Raw genomic sequence first — 12,837 nt, 5'->3', positions numbered from 1 at the left:
AACTGTAAGAGTCATAAATTAGTGATGCTGAAGAATATGCTAATCGAAACCTACTCCTCAGTTAAAGCGGGCTTGCGTGATTATGAGAGGCCGATGAACCTCTCAGCAGAGTCCCGTAAAACCACGTGAACTCCCACAGGCCTTGGAGCGTGGAAAGGTCAGCCTGCGGGAAAGATAACTCCCAAGGACTCCGTCATCCTCATCATGCTGTGAGGCCCCGGGAAAAGCAGCATGGCCGTGTGAGTCAGAGCAAACAGAACGGCGTTTGGGACGAGGGGACCAGAACTCCCGTCCTGGCTGGGGTGTCTACTCACTTCGTGACCTCAAAGCAGTCACTTCCATAAACATTCCCTGGCCCCCGTCTTGCGCCAAGTGCTGACCTGGGGCCTGAGGAAGTACGGGTTCCCAGACATGATCGTGTTCTGACGTGGGGTCATGAGCTCGTGAGGCAGGGAGGACTGTGGACGATTTCCAGCATTTTCTCCATCTCCGGACTGAGAAGACTAACTTCTGTTGTTGTGAGCGTCCGACAAGATAGGGGTTGTGAGAAGAACTTAACGGGCTGCAGAAAAGGCACGCAAACTTAGTGGCTTACCTGTGCTAAGACCGCGCTCTGAAGGTAATTCACAGACATCACCATGGTTATTACCCTGCACGGCCTGACCCCTGCCAACCTCCCCAGCTTCCCCACTAGCACCCTCTCCTCCTCTTGGTCATGCCGGCCAAAAATATTCTCGCCTTAGGGTCTGCGCTGCCTGAGATGGACTTACGCCAGTTATCTGGGCAGCTCATTCTTTCATTTCATTCAGATCGCTGCTCAAAAGGCCCAGAGAGGTCCTCCCTAGTCACCCCATCTAAAGTAGAGAACACGTGTGCAGACACAGACATGCACATACACTCAGTGCACAAGTACACACACATAATACATACACATACATACAGGCAGGTGTGCTATACGCTCAGACGCACGTACACTAACCCAGACATACACGTGTACATTACACATATATCACTCTACTTCCTCATCCCGCTTTGTCTTTCTACAGAGTACTATCTCTTCCTAAGATTACGCTTTTACATGCTTTGCTCACACGTTTATTATCCGACTCTCCCATTGGAATGTAAGCTCTCTGACGGCAGGGACTTAGTCCTGTTCAACACTCTATGTCTAGTGCCCAGAACGGTTCCTGGCTCGTAACACAGCTCCATAATGATTGCGATGTAATTCACACACCATACAGTTCACCTGTGTGAAGCGTAGAATTCAATGGTTTTAGTATGTTCAGAGTTGTGTGACGATCACCACAACCGATTTTAGAACATTTTCATCCTCTCAAAACAAAACCCTACACCCGTTGGCAGTCACATTCCATCCGCCCCCAAAGTGCCCCCACCAAAGCCCTATTTATCTACTTTCTGTTTCTATGGATTTGCCTATTCGGGACATTTCATAGAAGCAGAATCATATAACATGTGGTTTTTTTTAAACATTAAAGTTCGATCAATGAATGAAAGAAATGTTAAATCTAACTTCTGCCACACCCTCTAGACATTAGCGGTTCCTCAGAAAGTCTCCTCCCATGAGTTTTGAGCAATCTATCATCCAACCTAAGAAACAGAGGATTTGTCTGGCAAAAATATAGCAAAAAAATCTCATTTACTCATAGTGCACTTCTGTTTGTTTTTTAATTGTGACATTTGGACAGGCGTTGAACGGAAGCTTCCCTCTGCCCTGTCAACCGGAAAAAAGGAAGGGCTGACAGCAAATACATACTTGAAATTCTGAGGGGCCTGTTTATTTACTTAAGAGACCAACTGTTTTCAAATGCTCTGAATTACATATGATTTAATTCTAATCTAAGCAGAAGCGAGCAAGCCTGTTGATTACAAATCATTCTCTATTCATTAAAGCAGGACCTTGCTCGGGCAACTTTGCTAGACATAATTCCACACATATGGACTTGAAAGTCGTAAAATTGCCATTTATTATTTACAAGCATTTCATAATTGACTTCACCAACCAAACTAGCTTTCCTCTTCAATTATTTTAAATTAGTGAGGTTTTAGTGCATAGATACGCTCTATTCCAACATAACACTGCTAAATGATTTCTCAGATTCGATTCACGTAAGAGTAATGGACACCAGTATTTAAATCAAACCATGAACTAGAATTGGGATGGAACTTAGGACCATTGGGTATAACCTCTCACTCGTGGATTGGCTAGAATCCAAGCCATGGCTTCCCTGGCTTGAACGCATCCCAGTGACTTGAGGTATCCGCCTCCATCATTCCAAACAACTTTAATGTTCTCAGAATTGTTCCTTAGAGTAAACTCCCCAAGTATCCAAATTCCCCACATGACTGTCTCCCTGCATCTAGATTCTTTTAGTCCAAGTTCTACCCCCTGGGGTAAAAGGGCAAACCTACTTCTTCCCGCCCAAGGCAAGTGAGCACCCCCCCCCACCCCTACTATCTGAAGACAGCTTGCTTCCCTCAGAATCCTTCCCCGAGCTGAAAAAAACTCTGGGCCATCTTACAACTTTCAGATCCTCTCTCCACTGCACTCCCACACAGCTGCTACCCCTACCCTCACCGACCTTTCTGATCACCCACCATTGAAGCAATTCATTGCTGTCCCTCAGTACAAATCTACAATATAGGCACTTAATTGTGAACCTTCCCAATGAAAAGGGGGTCATACCTGCCTCGTGTTAATTGTTAAAATAACCTCTTCAGTGCAAACACAATATGTTATGACTATATAGGTGAAATCAATCATGTCGAGGGACTTCTACGGGCTTTTCACATTTATTTGTGGGTCAAGGACTGCTCTGAGCTAAAATGAGCAGATCTCATTTAAACAAAGGACAATCCCCATTCAGGAGCTCTGACCTGCCTGTCCTATCTTTAGACACATGTAATTTCAACTGAAGTTATCATGAATCAGACCAGAAAAGCCAGAGCTATTTCAGCAGCTGTGAAAACAAAAGCAGTAATACCAAGCTGCTTGTATTCATTTAATTTCGAGCTTTCCTGGGGAGAGAAGGTGAATTGCAGCGTGCTTCCCATTTAAAGATGCCACACAGGGAGTGTGCCGTGTCTTCACAAGTCCTGCCAGAAGTCAGTCACTGCCGAAGTATAAGGGGAAGAACTGACAGCCTATTTTTATCAGGGCCATAGAGACACTACCTTAATGAGAAGATTGCAGTTCAAGGTCCAAGGTCTGATCTGTTTCCATCCCATACATTCAAGCACAATAAGAAGTTCACCCAGAAGTAACCAGTCTGGGGGGCTTGAGTCCCACCAACTGTGGCCACTCCTTCATTTCCACCCAGGGAGACGTCTCTGGCCCAAGACTGGAACCAACCAGAAGCATCAAGCAGTCCCTTCCAGTAGGAAGCAGCACGCAGAAAAGAAAGAAGACATTGAACGTTAGTCCGAGCAGTATGAAATCACCGCTCTACTGTTTCTGATGAGCAACTTTGAGGAAATTGCTTAACCATTCTTAGTCTGTTTTGTCACCTAAAAATGAGGTTCTTTCTCCTACACTGTTGGGGGAATGAAAATTAATGCTGCCGTTATGGAAAACAGTAAGGAGGTTCTTTAAAAGGTGAAAGAAATAGTTACTATATGATTCTGCAATCCCACTCCTGGGCATGTATCTGGAGAAAACTTTAACTTGAAAAGATATATGCACCCCAATGTTCATAGAAGCACTATTCACAATAGCCAAGACATGGAAACAGCCTAAATGTCCACCAACAGATGACTGGATAAAGAAGAGGTGGTATATTTATACAATGGAATACTACTCAGCCATAAAAACCGACAACATAATGCCATCTGCAGCAACATGGATGCTCCTGGAGAATGTCATTCTAAGTGAAGTAAGCCAGAAATAGAAAGAAAAATACCATATGAGATCGCTCATATGTGGAATCTAAAAAACAAAAACAAAAACAAACAACAACAACAACAACAAAAAAAGTGTAAATACAGGGCAGAAATAGACTCATAGACATAGAATACAGACTTGTGGTTGCCAGGAGGGTGGCAGGTGGGAAGGGATAGACTGGGATTTCAAAATTGTAGAATAGATAAACAAGATTATACTGTATAGCACAGGGAAATATACACAAAATCTTGTGGTAGCTCAAAGAGAAAAAAATGTGACAATGAGTGTGTGTATGTCCATGTATGACTGAAAAATTGTGCTGAACACTGGAATTTGACACAACATTGTAAAATGATTATAAACCACTAAAAAATGTTAAAAAAAAAAAAAAAAGACATGGAAACAGCCTAAATGTCCATCAACAGATGACTAGATAAAGACAATGTTGTATATTTATACAGTGGAATACTACTCAGCCATAAAAACCAACAACGCCATTTGCAGCAACATGGATGTTACCGGAGAATGTCATTCTAAGTGAAGTAAGCCACAAAGAGAAAGAAAAATACCATATGAGATCACTCATATGCAGAATCTAAAAAAAAAAAACATAAATACAAAACAGAAACAGACTCACAGACATAGAATACGAACTTGTGGTTGCCAGTGGGACAGGGGGTGGGAAGGAACTGGGATTTCAAAATGTAGAATAGACAAACAAGATTGTACTGTGTAGCACAGGATCTTGTGGTGGCTCACAGTGAAAGAGAATGTGACAATGAATGTATGTATGTTCATATATAACTGAAAAATTGTGCTCTACACTGGAATTTGACACAATATTGTAAAATGACTGTAACTCAATAAAAAAGTTTTAAAAAATTAAAAAATTAAAAGAAAAGATACATGCACCCTAATGTTCGTAGCAGCACTATTTACTATAGCCAAGACATGGAAGCAACCTAAATGTCCATCAACAGATGAATGATAAAGAAGAGGTGGTACGTATATACATATATATAATGGAATATTACTCAGCCATAAAAAAGAATGAAATAATGCCATTTGCAGCAACATGGATGGACCTAGAGATTATCATCCTAAGTGAAGGAAATCAGACAAAAATAAATGTCATATGATATCCCTTATATGTGGAATCTAAAAAATGATACAAAGGAACTTATTTACAAAACAGAAATAGACTCACAGATATAGAAAACAAACCTATGGTTACCAAAGGGGAAAGCAGGAAGGGGGGATAAATTAGGAATTTGGGATTAACATATACACATTACTAGATATAAAATAGATAAACAACAAGGACCTACCTTATAGCACAGGGAACTATATTCAGTATCTCTATAATAGGAAAGAATCTGAAAAATACATAAAAAAATAAATAAAAATTTTTTAAATTTTTTAAAAATGGGATTCTTGAAACTTTCCTTCAAAGGTTGCTGTGAGGAGCCACGCATGATAATACACATGAAAGGTAGTACCCAGGGCCAGGCATATAGCAGGTGCTCATTAATCATGACTAATAAACAGACTATAGGTCAGAAAGTTGTTTGGTGACAGCAGAATTACAACAGAGGGTGTGGAATGTGACTAAGGGCTCTTTTTCTTGGGCTATGAGGACTTACTGAATCGCCCCCTTTCCGTTCTGTCTAGAGAACTGGGCCCAGTCAGCTGGCATGGCCTCTTCTCCCGCACAACAACGAAGACATAGTGCTGCTTCCCAGAGCTTCTATGCTCGAGCTCTGTGTGGACCAGCCCCTCCTGTGGCACTTGTCAGAGGGACACTGCCCTCTTGACATCAACCAGAGTTTCCGACCCCTGACTTCACGGGGGATTTTTCTTTCTTTATAATCAATAGGGAGACACTTAAGCCCACTGGCAAACTACCCCTCCTATATTAGGCTGAATTGCTTTCTGAAGGCTTTCTAGATACATATTTTTAAATTCAGTCACAAGAGGTGACATTCTTCCCTTGGAGTATCCTGTCCTTTCACCAAACTCATCTGTCTGGGGGTCCTCAGTGGACGGATGGCCCCGGAAAACCCACGATCAGTAAATAAAAGCAGCCTCTCTGTTTTACCAGTCAACACAAACGCGTCGGATGCCTTTATGTTTATGACATAGGCAATATATTCCATGCTTACGAGTTCTTCCTCTCTAACTGTTGCCCAGCCAGGTCATTAACCCCACAGAGGAGAAAACCAAGACCCAGACAGTTCCCACCCACCCATCTAGCTGATGTCCAGCTAATACAGAGACAAGACTTCTCAGACAGTGCTCCCTCCGTTCCATTCCACCCCCTGCCCTGACAGCAGAGTCTGGGCTGAGCCATCTGATCGGACATTCTTGAGGGATTGCCTCGTCTCCTTGGCAACCGGAGGGGCCGGCACATCAGTCAGGCCTGCTCGGGGATGGCCAGTAGCTCAAGGCCCTGACGTGGAACACCGGCAGGTGGTTCCTCTCGGGAGCCGCCCTCTCTGGCGTGGGCAGCCCGTTCTCTCGGGGGATGTTTGGTCAGGCGGGACGGTGGCAGCTTTGTCTCCTTCATGAGAATTTCCTCCTATTGTGCACCCCCAGAAGGGGAACTGACTACGGGCAGAGTGACTAAAGAAAGATGCTAAAGTTGGGACTGGGGACAATCCAAGTTGGCGCCCATTGAATCACGAGGAGATTCTACACTGTCACTTGTTCCTCCATCAAGTTCTAGTGACTCAGTTGTTTAAATCTTGTGGCAAGACACCTGGAAGCTGTCTGTCTTTTCACTAAGGACTCATTCACAGGGTAAAAATGTAATAATGTTCATTTATCATCATGCTATTACCCTGAAGACCAGAGTGCTGCTAATTCAACGCCATGCTGATTCAGCCATCATATCGCTGAAGCAACCTTCTTTTGCAACAGCTATTCATGTCCCAGAGCCATTTGAAATGCCCTTCAGATCTTTTACGAAATGTCTGAGTCCCAGAGAGGCAGCTTGATCTGATGAGAAGTGCACTGGTCGTAGGTCTGAGGAGAGGGTATCTGAAGGTCAGCCAACCACCCTGGGGTCATGCCTTCCAGCTCAAGTGATACCTCCCTCTGACCCTCAGACTTCTTTCAGGACAAACCAGCCCACCTCAGCTCTGGAACAGTCCCCTGCTCACTGCAGGCAGGAAGAAGGTGGTGAGACAGGCGGGGAGCCGAACATTTGATAGCAATTGCTTCAGACTCGCCAGTGGCCCAGCATGAGAACTCAGTCATCCTGCAAGGTGCCTCTATGCCTCCATTTCCCCAACCAAGATGGAGAATATTTACCCTATGTCGAAATGAGGCAAATCAATAATGGCATGAGGATAATTACTCAGCCGTGGGTAGCTGGACACCCATCCAGTGTGAAGCCAGTAGAGGGGCAATACTGTGAGCCTATTTATACAATGAGAAAGTCCTTGGGGTCTCAGCTAAAAGAGTGACCACCAGAAACAAAACAAGCCAAATGCTGTCCACACTTCCTCCCTCCTTCCCAGTTGCTGATAAAGTGCTTATGGAGGATGCCAGGCTCCTGAGAGATCAATGCTATATGAATAGAAAGTTTTATAATAATGCAAAACACTGGAGAACAGCTTCCCCGGAAGCCACCACGCACCAGGCAGAGAAGAGATGAAATAATTTCCTTTCCTTTCTTCTGATCTCTGGCTAAAAGCTTCTCAGTCATTTAAGCAGGATTTAATCCACTAGTGGACTGTCCCCATTTGAGGACTGCACGGCTAAAGTTAGTACTGACCTGAACACGACAACCACAAGGGGAACAGACCACGGTTTCTCTCTGCTGCTGCAAGCCAGTCACCTGTTCCTTCCTCAGAGTTTGGGAGACGCAGTCTTCTGCCAGGATTTCTCCTCTGAAATGCATTCAAGCCAGAGCAGGCTTGGGAAACACTCTCTGGCCCTTCTCTCCATCCTTGATTTTCACTGCTTTTCTTCAAAGGACCTACTCCCACTCACTGGCACAAGGCCTCACTCTTAGCAAGGCATACTGTGGCCCCTGGAAAGACCCTCTTGTAAACAGAACCAATTTTAAGGCTCTGAGGAAGAGTCTTGCCAAGGGCTAAGGAAGAAATGTTGGGACTGGCAGATCTACTCTTCTGCCTTCAAACTGCTCCATAAAAGTAGCTTCCAATCCCAGCCTTCATATTAGTCCATTTTTGAAAGCTTCCAGAGAGGAAGGACCAAGAGAGGCAGTGGACATAAGGTATGAAGATTAACGGATTGAATTGGGGGTGTTCCGCTTAGAGAGGGGATCTCAAGGAGGTGCATGGGTGTTTTCAAATATGTGAATGTGTGTCACAGTTTGGTTTTTATGATAAACAAGAGAAACTCATTCAAGCTAGCTCAGGTAAAATGGGATTATTACAGAGCCTCTAAGGAGACTCCGAGGGAAATCCGAGAGATGGAGTCATAATGGATGTGGGCCTCCTGGAAAAATGGTGGGAGAGTGGATTTGAACTCAAGGTGGTCTAGATATGATAGCAGCAGAAGCTCAAGTGCCTTTTTAAAGAAAAGTCACCTTTCACATGACTCATCTGGTCAACCATCTGCTTCTTCCTCTGACAACCAGCAAATTCTTTGCAAGTTACTTCATTTAAATACCATTGAGTGAGAATCCCAGTGGCTTAGCATGCTTTTTTTTTTTTTAAAGACTTCACTTTTTTCGAGCAGTTTTAGGTTCACAGCAAAATTGAGAGGAAAGTACAGCTCCCCATATACTGCCTGTCCCCACACATACACAGCCTCCTCCACCATCAACATCCTCCACCAAAGTCCACAGTTTACATTAGAGTTCACTCTCGGTTTTGCGCATTCTGTGGGTTTGGACAAATGTATAATTAGATGGGTCCATCATTATAGTTTCATTCATGGTATTTTCACTGCCCTAAAAATCCTCTGTGTTCTGCCTGTTCACCTCTCCTCCCCCATCTGCAACCTCTGGCTACCACTGATCTTTTTACTGTCTCCAGAGTTCTGCCTTTTCCAGAATGTTATATAGTTGGAATCATACTGTCTAATTCCAAGTATGTAGCTTTTTCAATTGACTTCTTTTACTAAGTAATAAGCTTTTAAGCTTCCTCCATGTCTTTGTGGCTTGACCATTCATTTCTTTTTAGAGCTGAATAATATTCCATTGTCTGGACATACCACAGTTTATTTATTCATTCATCAGCTGAAGGACATCCTGGTTGCGTCCAAGTTTTGGCAATCATGAACAAAGTTGCTATAAACACCCATGAGCATATTTTTGTGTGGACATAAGTTTTCAGCTCCTTTGGATAAACACCAAGGAATGAGATTGCTGGATCATATGGTAAGAATACATTTAATTTTGTGAGAAACCACAAACTGACTCCTAAGGTAGCTGTATCATTTGGCATCCCCACCAGCAACGAGTCAGAGTTCCTGTTGCTCCACATCCTCACCAGCATTTAGTGTTGTCAAGTTCCAGGTTTTGACAATTCTAACAGATATACTTAATCTGCATCTTTCTGATGATGTATGATGTGACCATCTCTTCATATGCTTATTTGCCATCTGTATATCTTCTTTGGTGAGATGTCTATTAATATCTTCAGCCCATATTTTAATTGAGTTGTTCATTTTCTTATCCTTGAGTTTTAGAGTTCTTTGTATATTTTGGAAAAACAATCCTTTACCAAACGTGTCTCTTGCAAATATTTCCTCCCAGTCTGTGGCTTCTCTTCTCATTCTTGTGACACTGTCTTCACAGAGGAGTTTTTAATTTTAACAAAGTCTAGCTTATCAATTACTGGTTCATAGCAGACCACCCAAGTGCTAAGTTGTAGACTAGCTGTAGGTTGCCTGGCCATGAAGCAGCGATCCGTCTCTACTCCAATCAGCCATAGCAAGACAGTGGGGTTGAGTGGTATTAAAAAGACTGCTCCTGCCCTGGCAACCTGAGCTATAAGCAAGGCAGCAGGAACTTTTTCTCAAAAGAAACACAGAGGGATAGGCAAAGAAGCACGAAGGTAAAGAGCGTGTAAGAGGTACAACTATCAGGTATAAAATAAGCTACAAGGATGTATTGTACAACATGGGGAATAGAGCCAATATTTTACAATAACTATAAATGGAGTGTAACCTTTAAAATTGTGCGTCACTATAATTTATACAAAACTACTGTACAACAACTATACTTCAATTAAAAAGAAAAAAGAGCATATAGTCCTGGATTCACACTGCTTGGTTTGAATTCCTACACACCACTTCCTTACTGGACAAACCTTGAGCAAGTCACTCATCTCCATGCCTCAGTTTGCTAATCTGTAAAATGGGGAAAATAAGGTTACTGAACCGATTAATTAGGCAAACCACATAAAGCACTTAAAATAGCCTCCAGCATAGAGCAGCACTGGATAAATACTTGCATATTGTTATTCTCACTGGGTATAGTGCTTCTCCAACTTGGATGCGAATATGAGCACTTGAGGAGCTCTTAAAATGCAGATTCTGATTCAATAGACAAATGGTGAGAGAGACCTGAGATTCAGCACATCTAATCAGCGCCAGGTGATGCCAAGGCTTCTGGTCTAAGGTTCCCACTTCCGGGAGCCATGCTCTTGTACACATGACATGAGGGAGAAGGAACAGACTATTTTTAGGGAAAAGAACTAGAATAAAAGTCTTTTTAAAAAAAAGGGGGGGGCAAACTTCAGCTCAAAATAAGAAAGAACCTTCTATCAAATAAAATCCTCTTCAAACGGAATATACAGGCTGCTTCGTAAGATAATGAGCTGACTCTCATTAGCAGGACCGACTTCTCTCTAGAAGCAGGACCGACTTCTCTGAGGTACAAGAGGCAAGTGTCTAAGGCCCATGGTTCTTTCAGGGGCCCAGGAAAATGTTCTCACTTTAATTTCTTTTAAAATCATAAGAAAAATGAACATATAATAATAATAATAATAATAATATATAGTAATAAATCCAGCCCTGGATTAAAGTTGGTTTTATATACCACTGGAATCGTAAAATAGAATTTTAAACATTTTTATGAAGCAAATGGCGTACAAAAGCAAATGTGTCAGGGACTCTTGAAAGTCAGAATGGGGCCCTGACTGGTTGTTTTCACAAGGATTCAAGCACAAGATAAAGGATGGAGATGGAAGATCCTAAGGTCCCTTCCAACTTTGAAAATCAGCATTTCTTTAAAATTCTATGGCCTTGCACTAGGACCGCTGGCCGCAAATCTGGCACCTGCAAAAGTTCACTTCCTGCTTGTCCCACATTCTCACACACAGACTAACGTTGCTTTCTCACCACTGGCGGTGAATTAGCACTTTGCTAGCCACCCCTGGAATGTATCACCTCTCTCTGCCTTCTTCCAGTTTGCTTCCAAAATAAAGGACGATTTTTAGTTTTACAAAATACATTTGATTCCAGCAGCATTTTGCAGACATTTCCTCATTTATATACACATCACTTTGTTGAAGGAGGTGGAGTTTTGTTTTGTTTTCACCTTTAAAGAGGGAAATGAAGCGAAGAAAAGATTAAGTGAGACCTGTGCTTTGAAACTCAGTGGGAGAATGAAAAATGCCTGTCTAAGATAATAATTATATTATTATTATTATTATGTTATTATCATTATCATTATTATAGTTGTGGGTGTAAAACATACCTTATACACTCATAAATCACTTAAGTGATTCTCAACCATTGGAGCAAATTGGAATTATTTGTGTAGCTTGGACTCCCCTGCAAACCTTCTCCCTCAGAACATCCAGAGAACAGGGCCCCAGACCCATGTTTGAAAAAGCTCCCTGTGTGAATTCTGCCTCTGTGAGGGTTAAAACCACTGTGTCACATCCATAGAGAAGAATATTGCAGAAGCCCAGGAAGGAGAAAGTTCCAAGGAGAAGATGGCTTGGCTTCTGCGGCTGCACAGAGATGGAGTAATACGGAGATGGAAAAAGTTCTTTTGAATTTGAAGGAACACTGGTGACTCTGGTGAGCACAGGGACCCGGGGCCATGGGAGTAAAAGCCAGATTGCCAAAGACTGCTGACCCTTACACACAGTCGGCACCCAGATATCGGAGGAATCATAAACTTGAGACATGAATGGAAGACGAGGAAGTGAGCAGGGAGTACAGGCTTTAAAACAGAGCTTTTAATCTGGGGGCCACAGATCCCCCCACCAAGAGATCCGTGGGTAGAATTCAGGGAATCCGTGAACTTGGAATGGAAAAAAAAATCCATCTTGATTTTCACTCACTTCTACCTGAGCTTGAGCCCCTCCTTTGACTATGACTGTAGCTGTCCCACTTCAGTGGTAGCAGCAGCGCCTGTCCCTCAGTCACCTGTGATAAAGCTAGTCTAATATCACATTACAGTTGATATCATGTTGCAAAACCTTGTTCACAGTCATCACTACTAACTTCGGCATGACAGGAGTTACTAGACCCACTTCAACGTATGGTTACTTAATGCATTAATAAAAGACACATAATAAAATGAAAATATATATAACATATTTTGTATGTATATATATAATGTATATATAACATACAAATATATATATAATACATATCTGTGCTAGGATGAGTGCCTAACTTAACTGCCAAAAGCTTCCTTCTAGAACCTTCCACCCTGAGCCTTCAGACACAAAACACGTGATATTCTATTCCGATGCTGCCCAGATAGTGATGTTGTGTTTGGTATCATGTCAACTCTTCCTTATTCCTTGAAAGTAAGGGCTAAGGAGCAGAGGAGCAAGATAAGAAAAACTGGGAAGGCGTAAAGAAAAAAAAAAGGGCAATAGCAATAAATACGAGGCAAGGAGTAGTGAACAAGGAACCGTGGAGTAAGGAGGAAGACGAATCAAAGGCAACGCATGAACCCCAAGGGCCAACACCACCAGCACTCCCCAGGGCCGTGTCTC

The 12,837-nt window shown here is 42.7% G+C and overlaps 1 protein-coding gene across 1 annotated transcript in view; it reads right to left on the bottom strand.

The window, feature by feature from the left end:
* RGS8 (regulator of G protein signaling 8) overlaps positions 1-12,837 on the bottom strand; it is a 122,564-nt gene that overhangs the window by 82,399 nt on the left and 27,328 nt on the right. The window contains exon 4 of the mRNA XM_032463584.1: positions 5,227-5,274. The gene's annotated coding sequence lies outside the window, so the exon portion shown is untranslated. The remainder of the gene's footprint in view (positions 1-5,226; positions 5,275-12,837) is intronic.

The sequence above is a fragment of the Camelus ferus genome, chromosome 21 (genome assembly GCF_009834535.1).
Source record: "Camelus ferus isolate YT-003-E chromosome 21, BCGSAC_Cfer_1.0, whole genome shotgun sequence".
Taxonomy (NCBI): Eukaryota; Metazoa; Chordata; class Mammalia; order Artiodactyla; family Camelidae; genus Camelus; species Camelus ferus.
Note: the sequence above shows the minus strand (reverse complement) of the source record. Positions and strands in the feature narration are given on the sequence as shown.